General features: G+C 43.1%; 1 pseudogene; it reads right to left on the bottom strand.

The window, feature by feature from the left end:
• Positions 1-556: 556 nt before the first annotated feature.
• Positions 557-1,815, bottom strand: LOC136147433 (cyclin-dependent kinase 4-like; annotated as a pseudogene).
• Between the last annotated feature and the right edge of the window lie 19,083 nt (positions 1,816-20,898).

Genomic DNA, 20,898 nt, shown 5'->3' with positions numbered 1-20,898 from the left:
TGTTCTCACTGTTTGCTGGACCCATGGTAGGCAAGGCATGAGCTAAGAGGCTGGAAGAAGACTCAAGGAGCTGTGGGACCTGCAGACACGTTTATTCTCTCCTGGCTGACGCAGTAGCCATAGCAGTAGACTTAGCAGTAGACAAGCTATATTCTCTCTTCTCGTGGCTGACCCCACAGACACAGCCCTGATGCAGCAGTAAGGCCGCCGCTCTTTGGGTGGAGCTCATACAGAATTGGGGCTTCCCTCACAGCTCAGCTGGTAAAGAATCTGCCTGCAATGTGGCAGACCTGGGTTCAAACCCTGGGCTGGGAAGATTCCCTGGAGAAGGGAATGGCTACCCACTCCAGTATTCTCAGGCTTCCCTTGTGGCTCAACTGGTACAAAATCCACCTACAATGCAGGAAACCTGGATTTGATCCCTGGGTTGGGAAGATCCCCTGGAGAAGGAAAAATATTCTGGCCTGGAGAATTCCATGGACTGTATAGTCCATGGGGTCGCAAAGAGTCGGTCACGACTGAAAGACTTTCACTTGGAAAGCATTCACTCTGTTGCTCACTCTGGGTTACCTTCAGCCTTGTGTAAATAAGAGTACTGTAGGGCTCAGAATCGAGAAGGAAATGGCAACCCACTCCAGTATTCTTGCCTGGAAAATCCCATGGACAGAGAAGTCTGGCAGACTACAGTCTGTGGTGTCACAACCATTGGACGTGACTTAGCGACTAAAGCAGCAGCAAGCAGGGCTCAGAAGGCAGAGATTCACTTATGTGGATTAAAAGTCAGCAACTCCAGCTGCATAGCAGTGCTCCAACTTCTGCATCTCAGGTACCATCAACTGCACTAGCAGGACCCTCGAGGGGAAAAAGCCTCCATGGGGTAGAGACACATCTTGGAGCCAGTCAACCTCTTGGTACAATTTGATCAGGTCAAAGATTTTGCCTAACTGGTCAGCTTTGGAATTTCCACAGAAGAGAAGCTTTTGATGAAACATGTCTTCAAAGGTACACCCAACCTTCCACATGGCCACAGGTGTTGCAGACGTAGACTGCAAAAGAACTTCTGCAGCACAGTATCAGAGTGTAACAACCACAGCTGCAGTGCCATCTGGCAGCTCTAAATTCTGGCTAGGCCAAAGTCAACCAGCTTGACAGTCCCATCACTTGTCACCAGAATGTTCTTTGGCTTCCGGTCTCGGTGAACGATGCAATTGGCATGAAGGAAATCTAAGACATGAAGTTGCTCAGTCATGTGTGACTCTTTGTGACCCCATGGACTGTAGCTTACCATGCTCCTCTGTCCATGGAATTTTCCAGGCAAGAATACTGGAGTGGGTTGCCATTTCCTTCTCCAGGGGAACTTCCTGACCCGGGGACCAAACCCGGGTCTCCCACATGGCAGACAGATGCTTTACCCACTGAGCCACCAGGGAAACCCTAAGTAAATCTAAGCCACTTAGAAACTGGTGCATCAGACTCTTGAGGTCTCCACTGGCAAGCCTGATGAGGCTGCCTTGTCTAGATATGTCCTTAGGTCTTGATCTATGTACTCAAACTCAAGGGTCACTTTGGTCTCCCGATCAGTTTGGGCTGTAGCAGAGACATCATTCAGCCCAACAAGGATGGGAAGCTCAAAAGCCTCCAGTCACTGCAGTAAGGCCACCTCACAAACTATGCTGATGGCCAGACACACTCCAGTATCTCCTCCGTAGGGGATTCTTATGTTCCTGAGGGCTGCAAAGTGGCCACTGCGGGGACCACTGTCCCATAGACACCAACACCAATCTCAGCCACTGACTCATATCAAGGGGTAGCCATTCTCAGACCAGAGGTGACTCTCACCCCATGTCGGGAGCTGTGGAGGTGGCCTATCACTGGGGCCCCAGAGCCATACACTCGAGCTGAGGGGCAGCTGCACACCACGGGCCCAGTCACAACACCGGCCACAGACTAGAGCGGTCCTCTTTACCTCCCCCCACCATGCGGCCAGCTGCCAAAGAGGCATGGGAAACTGGGGCGGGGGGATTCAATTTCACTGATTTCTGCTCTAGTTTTTAATATTTCTTTTCTTCTTCTTATTTAGATTTAACTTACTATTCCTAGTTTCTTCAGATGGAAACTTAGACTATGGATTTTAGATATTTATTCTTTTCTTATATAAACATTCAAGGCTATAAATTTCCCTCTAAGCGCTGCTTTGCTCTATCCCACAAATTTTGATAAGTTGTTTTCTTTTTCATTAGTCTAAAATAATTTTTTAAATTTCTCTTGCAATTTCTTCTCTGACCCATATGATATTTGAGAGTATTTAATTTAATCTCTATGTATTTTAGGAGTTTCCAGTAATTTTTCTGTTATTGATTTCTAGTTTAATTTTACTATAACCTAAGAGCAGACATTGTATGATTTCTATTCTTTTAAATGTTTTAAGATGTGTTTTATTGCCCAGAATGAGGTCCATCTTGGTAAATGTTCCATGTGCACTTGAGTAGAAGGTGTATTCTGTTGTTGTCAGATAAAGTGAGCCTATAGTGATAATATTCTGTTGCTTGATGGTGTTGCTGAATTCAGTTATGTCCTTCCTGATTTTCTGCCTGCTAGGCTTGTCCATATCTGATCGAGGGATGTTGAAGTCTGCAACTATGCTAGCGGAATCATCTGTTTCTCCTTGCAGGTCTATTAGTTTTTGTCTCACATAGTTTGATGCTCTGTTGTTAGAAGCATACACATTAAAGATTGTTAAGTTTTCTTGGAAAAGTGACCCCTTTATTATTATGTAATGCCCTTCTTTATTCCTAATAATTTTCCTTGATTTGAAGTCTTCTCTGTTTATAGTTAATATAGCTACTCTTGCTATCTTTTGATTAGTGCTAGCATGGTATATTTTTTCCATTCATGTACTTTTCATCTATATGAGTTTTTACATTTAAAGTGGGCTTCTTTAGACAACATAAAGCTGGGTCTTGTTTTTTGACACACTCTGACAATCTCTGCCTTCTAATTTAGACCATTGATATTCAAGGTGATTATTGATGTAGTTGTATTAATATCTACCATATTTGTTGCCATTTTCTGTTTGCTGTTCTTATTCTTAGTTCTGTGGTTTCAACTCTTACTTCTTACCTGGTTTCTGAGAAGTTGGATGTGATTCTTATCTTAATTCTTCTATTAAGTATGGTGGGGGTTTCTTTTCTGGTTTCTTTTGAAATTTTATTCTTTATCTTTGATTTTCTGTAGTTTGAAAATTATATACACTAGGTGTAGCTTTTTGTTTGTTTAGTTGGTTAGTTGGTTGAGGTTTATTTTTTTGCATTTATCCTGCTTGGCATTCTCTGAACTTCCTGGATCTGTGGTTTAATATCTGACACTCATTTGGGGAAATTCTCAGTCATTAGCATTTCACATCATTTAATCTATTATCATATCATATCATATCATATCATATCATTATCATTTCAAATATTTATTACTTCTGCTGTTCTCATTACATGTATGTTATGCGTTGTAGCTGCCCCACAGTGCTTGGATATTCTGTTTTCATTTTGTTCTCATTGCTCTTCAGTTTTCAAGATTTTCTATTGATATTTTCAAGATTAGAGATATTTTCCTCAATCCTGCAGTCTACTAATAAGCCCATCAGAGGCAGTCTGCTACAGTGTTTTGATCTCTGGCATTTCCTTTTGGTCTTTCTCTAGTAGTTGTATTCCTCTGCTTACATTGCCCGTTTGTGTTGGGTACTGTCTATTTTGGAGAAGGAAATGGGAAGCCACTCTAATAGTCCTGCCTGGGAAACCCCATGGTCAGAGGAGCCTGGTGGGCTACTGTCCATGGGGTCGCAAAGAGTCAGACACAACTTAGCAACTAAACAACTGTCTACTTTGTCCACTAGAGCTCTTGGCATATTAATCATAGCTGTTTAAAGTCCCTGTCTGTCTACTTTATCCACCAGAGCTCTTGGCGTATTAATCATAGCTGTTTAAACTCCCTGCCTGACTATTCCAGCACACCTGTCATGTCTGGTTCTGATGTTTGCTCTGTCTCTTCAAATTGCATTTTTTTTTTTTTTTTTGCCTTTTAGTATGCCTTGTAATTTTTCTTGATAGCTGGATGTGATGTACTGGGTAAAAGGAGCTGCTGTAAGCAGGCCTTAGTAATGTAATGCTGAGGCATGGGAGGAGGGGAAGAGCTCTGAGTTCTGTGATTGGTCTCAACCTTTTAGTAAGTCTGCATGCTGGGGCTGTGAATTTCACAACTGTTTTTCAGTTTCATTTCCTCCCCACCTTTGCTGGGACAGGATGGCTAGAGTCCTCTGGAGCTGGGTATTTCCCTTCCCCCGGGTCAGCTGGGCTCTGATAATACCCGCAGCAGCCTAAGCTCTGGCTCACTAGTTTACCCTAGGGCAGATGTTGTTAGGAAGAACAGAGTGCTCTGGGCATATTTCATAACGGTCCCCTTTCCCCTCCACTGCTAAAAGTACAAGGGGACTTTTCTTTTTTTCCCTCTGATACTATGAGGACCTGGTCAACTCCTGGAGGTTGGTCTTAGTACAGTGGGGACTGGCCTGCTGGAGTTTTTAGTTCTCAGACTTGTCTACACAGGGCTTTCAGCAGTTCATGAGTTATAGCGCAGACTTCCTACTCTGGCGCTGGTCATGATAGTTTCCAGCCGTGAGTCTCCGCCCTGAGAAGCTGTGGTTCCTTGTGTTCACCTCTGTCTCTCCAATCTTGGGGGCAGTGATTGGCTTTGTGTCTTTTACAAATCTCCCTCTTTTACAAATCCAAGAAGAGTTGTTGACTTTTCATTTTGTTTAGCTTTTTACTTGTTAGGATAGAGTGGCAACTTCCAGATTTCTGACATGTGGAACCCTATTGTTAATAGTTTCCATTTAATAATTTTAAGAAGCATATCTTCCAATTTTAAAGATATTATTCATACATAGTAAAACATTTTGTATATGAACTGAAATTTGCACTTACCTTGCAGTTGGTGCTGTTGTTCTGGTTTAAATTTTAAAAACAAAATCTTCGGTGGTCACATAGAATGGCAAAATTAAAGTAACTCAAATTCTGGATCTTAATCTTTCCAGTCACTGTACTATTGTCATTTGTCAAATCTGCAGTTTAAATGAAGGAATTTACAGTACCCCAGGGTTAGAGACATGAGTTATGTCTCAAATGGCTTCCAATTTCTGACAACTTACTTTGGACAGCATGTTTCTGGGCTGACCGTATCCTGTGATTTGTTCTTAGTTGCTCAGTCATGTCCTACTCTGCAGCCTCATGGACTGTTGTCCACCAGGTTCCTCTGCCCATGAATTCTCCAGGCAAGAACACTGGAGTGGGGTGCCATTTCTACTCCAGGGGATCTTGCCAAGTGAAGGATCAAACCCACATCTCTTGAATCTTCTGCATCGGCAAGCAGATTCTTTACCACTAACGCCACCCAGGAATACTTGGGAATCCTCCAAATTAACTTTCATGTAGACTACAAACTTTATTAAAGGATAAGAAATTATATCATGCTAATCTGTAGCACATAATATATACTCATAGTAACCCTAGCAACTGTTTAGAATTTAGACCAACAAAGTATCTTATCATGTTGTTGTTGTTCAGTTGCTAAGTCACGCCCGACTCTTTGCAACCCCATAGACTGCAGCACACCAGGCCTTGCTGTCCCTCACTATCTCCTGGAGTTTGCCCAAGTTCATGTCCATTGAGTCAGTGATGCCATCCAACCATCTCATCTTCTGCCACTCTCTTCTCCTTTTGCCTTCAATCTTTCCCAGCATCCAGGTCTTTTCCAATGAGTCAGCTGTTCACATCAGGTGGCCAAAGTATTTTTATCATACCCAGTGATTTAAAAACAAACTGCCGTCTGACTGGGCGGACTTCACTGTTCATTTCTCTACAGAAGTCTCCCCTTTATTGCCCAAACCTAGGAAGACGGCTCCCAACAGCCGGTTCACTGCCTATACTTCCTGTTGCCTTAATGCTTTGTAGTTTTTATTTTAGTCAGTCCTCAGGAGAATTATGAGGTTAGAGATTATAATCCTTATTTCACAAATGAGGAAAGAGAGGTGCAGAGAGGTGAATGACTTGTCCAACGGCTAATTGGAGGAGACAGAGCCTAAAAGCCAGGTCTGCTAGACCCCAGTTCTCAGCCACTTTGATTTTGGGCCCAGCTCCCCATCCATGGGACCCCATCCAGACAGGTCTTTCTCAAAAGTTCCATGGGTCGACCCCAAACCACCTTTCTACTGACAGGTTTACCCCAGCCATGCTCCCAGGAAACTGTTCTCAGCCTAGGGTCTACTGTCAACCTAGGAAAAAACTGAGAATTCAGGCACACTAAGGTACCCAAAGGTTATCCAGTTTCCTTTCTCAGGAGGTATTTGCCTTGAACAAAGAGGGTATTTCTTAATTAGTCTAAAGAATGCCTCTACCGGGTATCAGGTCCCCTCACTAGGCTGTTGGAATCGTCTATACATACATCCCTCTTTCTCCATATCACCTCAGGAGTAGCTTGCTCCCCAGAGATGAGTCCTGCCTGAGGGTACATCAAGAGAGATCCTAAATTCAGGTCAGCCTCAAAGTGCATTTAGAGCAACAATTAAATGATTCACTCTCTTGACTTGTGTCTGGTTATATAAAGCTAAGAAAATCTAGCCTCTCCCCAAATGGCACCACATCCAACAGCCTAGCTTCTGCCGCAGGAATGCAGCCAGCCTCAGCAGGGCTTGGGGAAGGTGCTGTGAGAGGCAGATGCTCACAAACTCTAGAAGGCGGTCCTGTCCTTCTCAGTGTACTCAGACACTTCCCTCCAGAATTCCTAGGTTTACCAAGCTTCATCAGGGTCAGCATTCTCATTTTTGTCCTCCAGGACTGCACAACTCATTAAAGTCCTTCAGCACAGACAGATTAGGGAACAGGCCTGAGAAAAATGTATATATGCTTTAAGAAAAAAAAAATGGTTTCAGATTCTAATTTATATCAGCCAGGATTTAGTTACAGGAAACAGAAACCACTCTAACAATTTTAAGCAAAAAGGAGTTTAGACAGGAAATTAGAAGCTTTCAGTTTTATTGAGAGGGCTGGAGGAACAGACACAGGCCAGGCCTGTTGGAGTGATGCCCAGGAAAATGCCTGGGGACTGGCTGCCTCAGCCCCACGAGGCAGGTGGCGGTCAGGGGGTCACTGCTGCAGCCTCTACACATGCCTTGCAGCCACACAAAGGAACTGAATGAACACTGGCATGCCCCTGCAGGAGAAACAACCACCACAACTTTACTTGCTTGCAGGAATATCCCAATGCATCAGGAGGATGCACTTGAACTCAAATCATAGTGACAGGCAACTAACTGGCAGAGCTGGGCATATGCTAGAGCCAGCTCACCCCAGCCCCACATTCAGTGACATCATATAAATAGCTTGACTGAAATTGACCATGGTGGGAGTTGTTACACCAGAGACATGAGCAGGCATTACAATCTAGGGTTTACTTTTTAAAAATTTTTGGAGAGCTTGTTAAATATTTACCAGCACACCACCAGGCAGAACCCAGTTCACATCTAGAACTCTAGCTGCAAGGGAGGCAGGAAATTCGTTCACTTTCCAGTCTTTGAAGGAACAATAAAAGGAAGGTAGAAAGGATGCTATCTGTCAAACCACCATCCATTGCACACATATCTGGTAGTGTACTCTACAGTAAATTTGCACATGTGTGAAATGATGTGTGACTGATGATGCTGCAGGGTTTTTAGTAATTGTGTTGAAGCAATATTTCTTAACACAAATTGTTCTTGAGCTAATGTTGAAGTTTATTAACCCTGCAGCAAATCCACTGGCAAGGTGACAAGATAGTGTAATGGTTCAAAGAGGGTTTGGAAAATGTTGATGTGTATCTACAGGGGGAAAGAATGCTTGCATATGCAGCTCATTTAAAAAAGAGGCAGCTAATAAGGTAAAGATTAGGGTTCCATTTGCCATGATCATTAAAATGTCATTTCCATTTCTGCTGCAACAAATGAGATTTGAGGCACAAAAATCTTGGAGCAATTTCTGGAGAAACCAACTGTTCATCAGAAATAACAAGAAACACATCCAAGGCACGCTACATCTGTAGCTGTTAAGTAAACATACGAAGTTGCACTGTTTCATATCCCAGCAGAGCTGGACAATGGCCAGTCAGCCCCCGTGCAGCAAGTATGTCAAGTGGAGGTCAGACCAAAGAGCCAAGCAACCAGGTATTGCTTTGTCTCCATGACTAGCATGAGCTGGTTCAAACGTGCTAAATCCACGGTCACCTAATCCTTGGTTTTGTATTTAACTAGAGCCAAAGATGGAAACAAGTGTTACATACTAAATTGTGTTCCCCTCAAAATTCATATGTTAAAGTCCTATCCCCCATTGTGACTGTATAAGGAGATGGGGCCTTTAAGGAAGTGGTTCAGGTTACATGAGGCCATGGGGTAAAGCCCTCATCATAGACCCTTATCATTCCTTTTAGGAAGAGAAAGAGACACAGAGCTTGTTTCCTCTCTCTGCCATGTGAAGAAGCCCCAGCAAGAAGGCAGCTGTTGTAAGCCAGACAGAGAGCTCTCATAAGAAACCAATGCTGGGGGCACCTTGATCTTGGGCTTTTAGCATCCAGACCTCTGAGAAAATAGGGTGTTGTTTAAGCCACCTAGTCTGTAGCATTTTTATGGCAGCCCGAGCTGACTACAGAACTTAAATGTCCATTAACAGGGTTAACTGGTTAAATAAATTTAGTGTAACTATTCAGGATTTTCATATCAATGACCACATGAGAGGTACCCCTGGAATTATGCAAATAACAATGTTGACTCCTACAACAAAGCACAATGCAACCGTTAAAGTGAAGGAGGAAGCTCAAATAAGCACAATGAATAACCTCCATAGTATGCTAAATGAAAAAAAGGAAGGCACAAACCTCTGTGTACAGTATGCTGTTATCCCCATTAAAAGTGGTCAAAGGAATCTTTATAGATACATTTGCTAACCAAGTAAAACTATCTTTAGAAAGATATTCAAGAAAATGGCTATCTCCAGAGAAGAGTATCTGGAAACAGGGGTGGAAAAGAAGGTTTTTACCATATGCCTTTTTGCTTACTCTGAGTTTTGTACCAGCGTGCTGTTGGTGCCAATTCAAAATGCTGATGGTGGTGGTTTGGTTACTAAGTCATGTCTGACTCTTGCAAACCCATGGATTACCCTACTAGTCCACCAGTTCCTCTGTCCATGGGATTTCCCAGGCAAGAATACTGAAATGGGTTGCCATTTCCTTCTCCAGTCCATTAAAAAATATTTAATTAAAAAAAAATAAAATGTTTTCAGGGATAATACGTCACTGGCCACGGGAATGGGGTGCTTGGCCCTGGAAGAGCAGAGATCGAGTTGAAGGACACCACCTTAAGTGCCTAATTTCCTGTGGGAACTAACCCTGGACTTCAGGGCACACATAGCTTTGGGACCCTGGTCTAACCTCAGGTGAGTCACTCACCCCCGTGGCCTCAGTGTCTTCATAAACAACCCCTTCCTGGGAGAGTGACATCACCTATGCTTATCTACACAAACCAGGTGTGAGGAGAGCTCTTTTCCTGTGTGGGGTGGGGGTTCATCCAGGGACTCATTGCCGCATAGCCCAGATCATGCCCCAAACCAGACACATGAATCAAACCCTGACTCTGGGCATCCACAAAAAGACCACTTCCATGCTCCATGTGGAGGAGGACAATCGGGCTGGCCGTACCAGTGGTCAGTAAGAGTGTGCAAAGGCGGGCTCTGAAGGCCCTGGCCTACGTCCTGGCCCCGCCCTCCCCACCCTGCCGTGTCTGACCTCGACGTGAGACAGCCGGTCCTCTGTGATGGAGATTGGAGGGGACGGGGTCTGTGCGGTGAGTGGCGTGGCCTGCACTGAGAGGCTTGTAAATGCCAACCAGGCTATCTCCTCATGTCCCGCTCTGACCAGCAGGGGCCATCACAACTGCTTCCTGTAATGAAAACACACAAACCTAGCGGTTTGTTCAAAGGGGTAGATGGCTTAGCAATGAGAGGTAGGCAGTTTCTCTTTGAGGTGCATATGGAGATGTCCTTGGCTTCCCAGGCATGGAACTGAGTCAGGCCAGCCCACACCAGCCTGTTCCTCCCCAGCACCAGAGAAGTCCTGGTTGGCCAGTAGCAATTCTTCATTTAGTCATGAAACGGTCTTCTTTGCTCTTGAAAAATCTCTGTGCTCACTGACATTTTTCTCACAGCTACCGCCTCCCCCGACCTCTGACCCTCCTCCTCCCCAGCCTCAACGTCCTGCATTCAGCTCCAGAGCCTGGCAGGACCCCAGCGTCCCAGGGCCCAGGTCTGACCAGGACACAGCTGCCAGGCACCTCTGACACCTCCCCTTTCTGTCAGACCCCTTCAGTTGTGTTTCTAACTCCCTGTCATTCAGGTTGTGAGGCAGGAGGGGGCAGCCATGCTGGGAGGAGCCCAGGGTGGGGGCATCCTTGGTAGTGACGGGGAGGGGCTGCCCACTCAGGCCTGGCTTGCCCTGAGCCCTCCTGCCAAGGCGCCGGAGACCCCCAGAGAGCAGGGAGTGTCTAGGGAGGCCAGGCTGAAAGGGGACTTTCTAGACTGGATGCTTCCTGGATCTGGCCTTGAAAGGTCCCAACAGAATTTGTCCTACGAGATGGACCTGCTCGTGGTTTTATCAAGATGACAAGGTCCAAAAAAAAAAAAAAAAAAAAAAAGATGACAAGGTCATTTCCCAGGAGCCTGAGAGGTACAGCCAGGCCCACCAGTTCAGCACTGAACTTGGGCTCCTTTGTGAGTGTAATTTTTTCCTTCCCAGCTATCACCTGTGACCTCCTTGAGCCACAGAATCTGTACAAAAATGCTATTGACCAGCATGGCCTGATAGATGATCCAATGGTGAGGTGTGCCCTTCAGCTCGATTTATGTCTTAATTGAATTATTGAGGTAAGGACACCTGTTCCCCTCTCCCAGGAAGAGCTCACTGTCCCTCTCATTCCTCTAAACCCCTAAGGCCAGCATCTCCTGAGTGCTGACTGCGGGCAGTGATTGTGGGGGCAGAGACAGAGGCCTGGGTATCTGGGGAGTAGGGAGCAGCTGTCTCGGCGGGCCGCAGGCAAAGTGAATCAGCACGTTCTTGGGAGAGAGAAGATGGAGAGCTGGGAGGGCTGCACTGCACTCGGAGGGCCTGAGTCCACTCTGGGCCAGTGGTGCGGCATGGAAGGTCAAGAGCGAGAAGTGATGTGCTCAGGAAGCTGGCCGAAGTTCCAGGGGCTGGGCGAAGGCTCTGGAGTGTAGAATGAATGTGGGTTCAGGAGAAGAGACTCCCAGCCATTATAACTTAAGCAAGTCCCCAGAACTCTCTGCACCTGTTTTACTCCTCTGTGAGATGGACTGATGATAACAAGCCTGCCTGCAGCAGAGGAGAGCTGGAGGTTAAGTGGTCCAGGGGTATGAAGTGCTGTGTAAATCAAGTCACACATTTGCACTCATGGGTGTGCAAGGGGACACAGCAGCATGGAGGCAGCTGTGTGGCTTCCTGAGAGAGGATGTGATGGGACCTGATCAGACAGACATCTGACATCCTGGCATCTTCATCCTAGTCTCCCCACCTAATTCGGCAGGTGACATAGGAGCTCAGACCAAGCCAGGCACACAAGCACACACACACCCAACCATCACCACCACACCACCACACCCTGTCCCTTCCCCACCGGCAGTAGCTGAGTAACCCGGGTCCTTCCTGCTGTTCTACACTTAGCCCCCAGAGTGGGAGGGGGCGGGAGGCGGGGTGTGTATGTATGTTTGTGTATGACTGGTTTCTTTTACACGTGCTCATCCAACTTGCTCTTGTCAGCACCAGGACTTGGGGGAAACTTTCTCCCACTGGCCATCAGAAAGTCTTCCATGGGCGGTGTTCAAGGCCACAGGGCCCCCAGTCGCTAAGTAGTGTTTGGTTTATCTCAGACCTCACTGAAGACAAAGAAATGCTGGGGAAAAACAGAGACAAATTTCTAAACTATGTTTATTTCTAAGCTGTCCAGAGTTTACAGGGATGTTATTACAGGTGAGGAGACTGAGTGGCTCAGAGACTGCTCCAAGGCCATCCGCCCCACTCCCCAAGGGTAGGGTCAGACTCTCCCAGGGACCTGCCCAGTGCACTGAAGAGGCACATCTTTGTGCAGAGGAAAGCATCACTCAGGGATCCAGTCCCAGTGACATGGACTGTCCCCCACTCTGGCCCCAGCCACAGGGATGACCATACTCACTGGCTGCAGCCTCTAAGACCAAGAGAGAGGGGTCTGGAAGGCTGGAGCAGAAAGAGTGCTAGATCTCTCCCCAAAGGACTGTATTTACTCTTGTAATTGCCAAGTTATCCTAAAGGTGATGCTTTCTGCCCTGTGAATAGGTCTGTAGGGGCTGCTACCTGCCCCCATGAATATCCCAGTCCCCAGGAACCTGGACTTGTAGTCTCTGTAGTGGTCCTGGCCTGAATCAGTGCCTCACTGAGGGCTGCAGATACATGGCCTGAGTCCCTTTTTCTTTTCACATGGACCTTCTTCTATGAAGAAGAGCTTGTGTCTCCCCCTGAGACCAATAAGGACTTCTAAAAAGGTATGCTCACCTACAATGGTGAGAGATGGGCTTCTCTTTCTCCTTCTATTTCTGTCTTCCTTTCTTTCCTTTTGCTTGAGTGTTTGTCTCTTTCTTTCTTTTTTCTGTGATCACAATGAGCCATGGATGTATTATTGCTCTTTGTGCTCAACTATAATCATTATGCTCTTTGATGCTCCAGTTGCCACAAAAATCTTTGAGTATTTCTTTCTTTCTGGTACAAAATGGCCACAGCACACCTTGTGTGGTCCCTGCCCCAGACCTAATATCAGTCAACCTCCCAAAGAGCCATGGAACCTCAGCATGGGAACAGGATTTAGAACCCAGGATCCGAATTGCCACAAGATGGTGGGGAGCAGGTGGACGTGGAGCACATCTCTCTCCACAGATACATCAGGAATACACCTCCAGACACAGAAGCGCATGCAGAACACCAGCTGAGAGCTGACAGGAGGACCTGGCCAGCAGAAAGGAATATATAGACCCACGCAAAACTCAGGAGGGTGAAGGAACTAGGGGGGAAAACAGGAGTGTTAGTAGGACTGGACCTGCCTTTGGCAGGTGGGGGAACCGAAGCAGGGGTCCGATGCCCACATCGGGGCAGTTGTCTGAGTCATAGAGAAACATTTAAGGCTGAGAGTGAAACAGCTGATCTGTGGCAGCCTAAATAGAATGAGAATCAGACAGTCCTTACAGCCATACGTACCCCAGACAGGGACGTGCGTCCACTGAAAGGGACAGCAGCTGGGAGCTGGAGTTTGGGGATTGTGGAGCAATCCCAGGGCGAGGGCTGCTGTTGACTGTGGAGAGCCAGATAGAGAAGATGTGAGGAAGGAGACTGTGGGGGGAAATGCCCGTGGAGGGATGCCAGGCAGTTGTGGAAGCAAGGCGATACTGCTGAGTCATGCTTTAGGGGGTGGAGCCATCACCATAGCCTCTCCCCCGCCTCCCCCTACACACACACACACACACACACACACACACACACACACACGCCAGCATCAGTAGTTGAACAATAGAGAGGCTGGTCCATCAAACACCTGAAATCACTGAACTACAGAGTAGGACCCCACCCAGGGGGCACCTTTAAGTGCCTGATGTGTGGATCTGCAGAGTAGGACCCCAGCCAGGGGGCCCCTCTATGTGCCTGACATGCCGAAGAACAGAGAAGGACCCCAGGCAAGGGAGCCCTCTAAGTGCCTGAATGGGTGGAGCTCTGGAGGAAGACTGGCCAAAGAGGCCTTCTGATCGCCGGCTGTAAGAGGTTCGAAAAAAGACTGTGATCGGGCCATAACTCCTGTGGTGGAGGCAGCCCCTGTCCCAGCACACTTGGTGCTGCCAGGGTCCCCGCAGGTCAAACAGCCGCACCACCTTCATGCCCAACTCTCACCGGGGCAGAGCTGCCACAGGCAAAAAATGTTTTGTGCCTATGTGAGCAGCGTTGCTTCAGTCTGCCTCTTTGCGACCCTGTCAGAGAGGCTTCTCTGTCAGAGAGGGGATTCTCCAGGCAAGAATACTGGGGCGTATTGGCCAACACTGGTTGCCATACCCTTCTAGAGCACTGTATTTCCTGCTGCCCTAGCTGCCAACCCCCCTGAGTACCTGGTGCTGCCAGAACCCCTGCGACCCAAGCAGCTGTACCACCTCCACACCTGGCCTCACAGGGGCAGACCCAAGTCCTCCAGGGCAGCCTCAGGAGCAAACCCCAGTGGACGACCACATGCAGAGGTGGAAATAAAGCCACAGTTGAAACCCAGGGGCAATGTGACTAAGGAAGAAGACCCAAAACCTTCCCACCAGCTGCACAAGCTGCAGATTAAATCCACACGATCAACTAGGCAGACTCTGTGTCTATGGAATATACAAAAGTCATTGAGAGCTCCCACAAAAGAAAACTCACTAGTTCTGACAGCTGTGGGCATTGGAGGCAAGAACACACAGGAGTAGGACCAGACTGGAATCTGAGCTGCCCCACAACAAGTCCAGAGATCAGCAGTGTTGGAGGGCATCCTAGGGAGGGGAGGTGGACTGTGACTCCCAGCAAGGGAAAGGGCTAACAGCAGTGACTCAAGGAAAACATTTATTATTCTTGTGTTTGACTTATTCTGTATCTTCTTTTGGATTTTTTTATTTTTTCCCTTTTACCCTCCCTCTGTTGTAGTTGTTGATTTTCTTGGTTCTATGTAATCTAGCTAAGTTTTTAAGCTTTTTTTTCTCTGTTTTTTTCTCAGTCACATTTTTTATTGTTGTTATAAACCTCTGCTTCTATGTTGGTCTTTTGCAGTTCTGGGGAGCCTTTTGGGTTTTATTTTTCCTCTTTTTTTAATTTTAATTTTTAAAACCTATTATTATTTTTGCTGCATTTATTCCTTGGTTTGCTGCTCCTACTGTTGTTCTTTTCCCCTTGTAGTTAATCTTTAATGTATATAAATCTTCTTTATCTACCTCTACTTAATTTTGCATATCTATTCTTTCTTTCTTTTCTTTCTCTCCTTTCCTCTCAGCATATTTGTTGATTTTATTTTCATTGCTTTATTCCCCAATTGAAACCTTGCTTTCGTTTTATTTTCTAGTTTGTGCTCTAGTTACTTTTGTTCTGGCAAATATAATTTTTGCTTTCCTTTGTTCTCTGGGTCAATCTATTGTACTTTATTTTTGTTGGATTATTTGATTTTGCTTATGGCTGTATATGTAAACGTGCATATTCAGTCACACTTTTTGTTATTGTTATAAATCTCTGCCTCTACATCGGGTTTTTGCAGTTCTGAGGAGTTTACCCTTTCCCTCCCCCCCCCCTTTCTTCTTTTATCTTCTTCTTTTTTTCTCTCTTTATAATTTAATTTTTAATTTTTTTAAACCTATTACATATTTTTTCTATAGTTATTCTTTTGTTTGCCTTTCCTACTGTTCTTTTCCCCTTGCAGTTAATCTTTAATGTATATAAATCTTCTTCATCTACCTCTATTTAAATTTGTATATCCATTCTTTCTTTTCTTTCTTTCCTTGAGTCTCAACATATTTGTTAGTTTTGCTTTCATTGCTTTATTTCCCAATTGACACCTTACTTTACTTTTGTTTTCCAGTTTGTGCTTTAGTTAGTTTTGTCCTGATAGATATAATTTTTGGTTTTCTTTGTTCACTGGGTCAATCTATTGTATTTTAATTTTGTTGAACTGTATTGATTTTGCTTATGGGTGTATATGGATATGTATATATTCAATCACACTTTTTATTGTTGTTATAAACCTCTGCATATACATTGGGCTTTTGCAGTTCTGTGGAGTTTTCCTTTTTTTTTTTTTTTTCTTTTTTCTTCCTTTTTATTTTTCTTAATAATTTTAACTTTTAATCTGTTAGTCTATAATATATATTTTCTACATTTATTCTTTTTTTATTTTTTTTATTTTTTTTTTTAATATTATTTTATTAGTTGGAGGCCAATCACTTCACAACATTTCAGTGGGTTTTGTCATACATTGACATGAATCCGCCATATAGTTACACGTATTCCCCATCCCGATCCCCCCTCCCACCTCCCTCTCCACCCGACTCCTCAGGGTCCTCCCAGTGCACCAGGCCCGAGCACTTGACTCATGCATCCCACCTGGGTTGGTGGTCTGTTTTACCATAGATAATATACATGCTGTACTTTCAAAACATCCCACCCTCACGTTCTCCCCCAGAGTTCAAAAGTCTGTTCTGTACTTTACATTTATTCTTTTGTTTGCCTTTCCTACTGTTCTTTTCCCCTCGCAGTTAATCTTTAATGTATATAAATCTTCTTCATCGACCTCTATTTAACTTTACATATCTATTCTTTCTTTCTTTTCTTTCTTTCCTTGAGTCTCAACATATTTGTTAGCTTTGTTTTCATTGTTTTATTCCCCACTTGGCACCTTGCTTTACTTTTGTTTTCCAGTTTGTGCTTTAGTTAGTTTTGTTCTTAACTAATAGATGTAATTTTTATTTCCTTTGTTCACTGGGTCAATCTATTGTACTTTATTTTTGTTGGTCTGTTTTGACTTTGCTCACAGATATATTTGTATATGTGTATATTCCATTATTTTGATGATTATTTGTCTGATTTTGTAACTGTCTGAGGTCCATCTTTGGTTTCTCATTTTGGGATATTTGTTTTAATCTCACTTAATGCCATAACAAATCACATGTGGAATCTTCATTCCTGACCAGAGATCAAGCCCTGAGCCTTTGGAGTGGGAGCACTAACTCCAAGACCCTAGACTACCAGAAAACTAACCCTAGGGGTTATCAAGTAGTGAGAACTCACACAAAGGAAACCACTGGACTACAAGACTCAGCATCACCCAACCACCAGTAGCACCCTGTGCAGGATGCCTCATCTAAACAACAAACAAAACAAAAATACAAACCCAATCATCAGCAGGCATGATTACCACCTCACTCAGCCTTGCCCATCAGAGGAAAAGCAAACAAACAAGCAAGCAAAAACTCAGCACAAACCTCACCCTATAAGAAGCTCACACAAACCACTGGACCAACCTTAGGAGGGCAGAAACCGAAGGGAAGGAAGAATTCAACCTTAAAGCCTGGGAAAAGGAGACCTCAAACACAGTAAGCTTTTTTTAAAAATGAAAAGGCAGAGAAGTACTACACAAATGAAGGAACAAGCTACAAACACAGAAGTCCAAATAAATGAAGAGGAAATAGGCAGGCTACCTGAAAAAGAATTCAGAATAATGATAGTAAAGATGATCAAAAACCATGAAAGGAAAATGGAGAAAATGCAAGAATCAATTAACAAAGACATAGAAGAATTAAAGAATAAACATGCAGAGACAAACAGCACAATTACTGAAATTAAAAATACTCTAGAAGGAATCAATAGCAGAATATCTGAAGCAGAAGAATGAATCAGTGAGCTGGAAGATGAAATGATGGAAATAACTTCTGAAGAGCAGAATAAAGTAAAAAGAATGAAAAGAACTGAGGATAGTCTCAGAGACTTCTGGGACAATATCAAACACACCAACATTCTAATTATAGGGGTCCCAGAAGAAAGGGTATGAGAAAATTTTTGAAGAGATTATAATTGAAAATTTTGCCAACATGGAAAAGGAAATAGTCAATCAAGCCCACGAGACACAAAGAGTCCCATACAGGATAAACCCAAGGAGAAACACACCAAGACACATACTAATTAAACTAACAAAGACTAAACACAAAGAAAGAATATTAAAAGCAGCAAGTGAGAAGCAACAAGTAACATACAAGGGACCCCATATGCTTAACAACCTATCTTTCAGCAAGAACTCTGCAGGCTAGAAAGAAATGGCAGGATATATTTAAAGTACTGAAAGGGGAAAATCTACAACCAAGATTACCATACCCGGCAAGGATCTCATTCAAAATTGATGGAGAAATCAAAAGCTTTTCAGACAAGCAAAAGTTAAGAGAATTTGGTACCACCAAACCAGCTTTACAACAAATGTTAAAGGAACTTATGTAGTCAAGAAATACAACAGAAGAAAAAATACCTACAAAATCAATCCCAAACAATTAAGAAAATCGCAATAGAAACATATATATTAATAATTATTTTAAATGTAAATATTAAATGCTCCAACCAAAAGAGACAGAATGGCTTAATGGATACAAATACAAGACTCATATATATGCTGTCTACAATGCGGGAGACCCGGGTTCGACCCCTGGAGAAGGAAGATCCCCTGGAGAAGGAAACAGCAACCCACTCCAGTACTCTTGCCTGGAAAATCCCATGGATGGAGGAGCCTGGTGGGCTACAGTTCATGGGGTCGCTACGAGTCAGACATGACTGAGCTACTTTACTTTTCACTTTCATCAAGAAACCAACTTCAGACTTAAAGACACATATAGACTGAAAGTGAGAGGATGGAAAAATATATTCCATGCAATTGGGAAGCAAAAGAAAGCTGAGGTAGCAATCCTCATAGCAGATAAAATAGACCTTAAAATAAAGAAGATTTACAGGAGATAAGGAAGAACACTACATAATGACCAAGGAATCAATCCAAGAGGAAGACATAGCAATTGTAAATATCTATGCAACCAACATGGGAGATCCTCAATACATAAGACAAACACTAACAGACATAAAAGGAGAAACTGACAGTAACACAGTAATAGTCGGAGACTTTGACACCCCACTCACACCAATGGACAGATCATCAAGACAGAAAATTAATAAGGAAACACAAGTCTTAAATGATACATTAGATGAGATGGATCTCATTGATATCTTCAGGACATTCCACTCAAATGCAGAAGAATACACCTTCTTCTCAAGTGCTCATGGAACATTCTCCAGGATAGATCACATCTTGGGTCACAAATCAAATCTCAGTAAATTTAAGAAAATTGAAATCATGTCAAGCATCTTCTCTGATGCTTGACAACACCATGAGACTAGATATCAATTACAAGAAAAAAGCAGTAAGAAACACAAACTCATGGAGATTAAGCAACATGTTTCTAAATAACCAACAGTTTACTGAAGAAACCAAAAGGGAAATTAAAAAATTTCTAGAAACAAATGACAATGAAAACACAACAACTCAAAACCTGTGGGATGTGGCAAAAGCAGTCCTAAGAGGGAATTTTATAGCAATACAATCCTACCTCAAGAAAAACATTGAATAGACAACCTAACTTTATACCTAAAACAACTGGAAAAAGAAGAACAAAAAAACACCAAAATTAGTAGAAGGAAAGAAATCATAAAGATTCGAGCAGAAATAAATGAAAACAAAGTGAAAGAAACAATAGTAAAGATTAATAAAACTAAAAGCTGGTTCTTTGAGAAGATAAACAAGATTGACAAACCTTTAGCCAGACTCATCAAGGAAAAAAGAGAGAAGAATCAAATCAACAAAATTAGAAATGAAAAAGGAGAGGTTACAACAGACAATGAAGAAATACAAAGGATTATAAGAGACTATTATGAACAACTATATGGCAATAAAATGGATAACCTGGAAGAAATGGACAGGTTCTTAGAAAAGTTCAATCTTCCAAGACTGAAACAGAAGAAATAGAAATTATGAACAATCCAATCACAAGCACTGAAATTGAAGCTGTGATCAAAAACCTTCCAAAAAATAAAAGCCTGGGACCAGATGGCTTCAAAGAATTCTATCAAACATTTAGATAAGGGCTAATGCCTGTCCTTCTAAAACTCTTTCAAAAAATTGCAAAGGAAGGAACACTTCCAAAGTCATTCCACAAGGCCACCATCACCCTGATACCAAAACCAGACAAAGACAACACAAAAAAGAAAACTACAGGTCAATATCACTGCTGAACATAGATGCAGAAGTTCTCAACAAAATTTTAGCAAACAGAATTCAGCAACACATCAAAAAGCTCATACACTATGGTCAAGTTGGGTTTATTCCAAGAATGCAAGGATTCTTCAATATATGCAAATCAATCAATGTGATACACCATATTAACAAATTGAAAGATAAAAACCATATGATAATCTCAACAGATGCAGGAGAAGCCTTGACAAAATTCAGTATCCATTTATGATTAAAAGTCTTCAAAAAATGGGCATAGAAGGAACCTACCTCAACATAGTAAAGGCTATATATGATAAGCCTGCAGCAAACATTATTCTCAATGGTGAAAAACTGGAAGCATTCCCCCTGAGATCATGAACAAGACAAGGGTGTTCACTTTTGCCACTATTATTCAACATGGTTCTGGAAGTCCTCATTACAGCAATCAGCGAAGAAAAAGAAATAAAAGCAATCCAGATCAGAAAAGAAGTAAAGCTCTTACTGTTTGCAGATGACATGATACTGTACATAGAAAACCCTAAAGATAGTATCAGAAAATTTCTAGAGCTAATCAGTGAACTTAGCAAAGTTGCAGGATACAAAATCAATACACATAAATTACTTGCATCTCTATAGATTAACAATGAAAAATTAGAAAGAGAAATTAAGGAATCAATCCCATTCACCATTGCAACAAAAAGAATTAAATATCTAGGAATAAATTTACTTAAGGAGACAAACTATACACAGAAAATTACAAGACACTGATGAAAGAAATCATAGATGACATAAACAGATGGAAAGATATTCCATGTTCCTGGGCTGGAAGAATCAATATTGTGAAAATGACTATATTACCAAATGCAATCTACAGATTCAATGCAATCCCTATCAAATTACTAATGGCATTTTTCACAGAACTAGAACAAAAAATTTCACAA

This window comes from Muntiacus reevesi, chromosome 15, assembly GCF_963930625.1.
Source record: "Muntiacus reevesi chromosome 15, mMunRee1.1, whole genome shotgun sequence".
Classification (NCBI taxonomy): domain Eukaryota; kingdom Metazoa; phylum Chordata; class Mammalia; order Artiodactyla; family Cervidae; genus Muntiacus; species Muntiacus reevesi.
The sequence above is the reverse complement of the archived record's forward strand: the minus strand, read 5'-3'. Positions and strand labels throughout refer to the sequence as shown.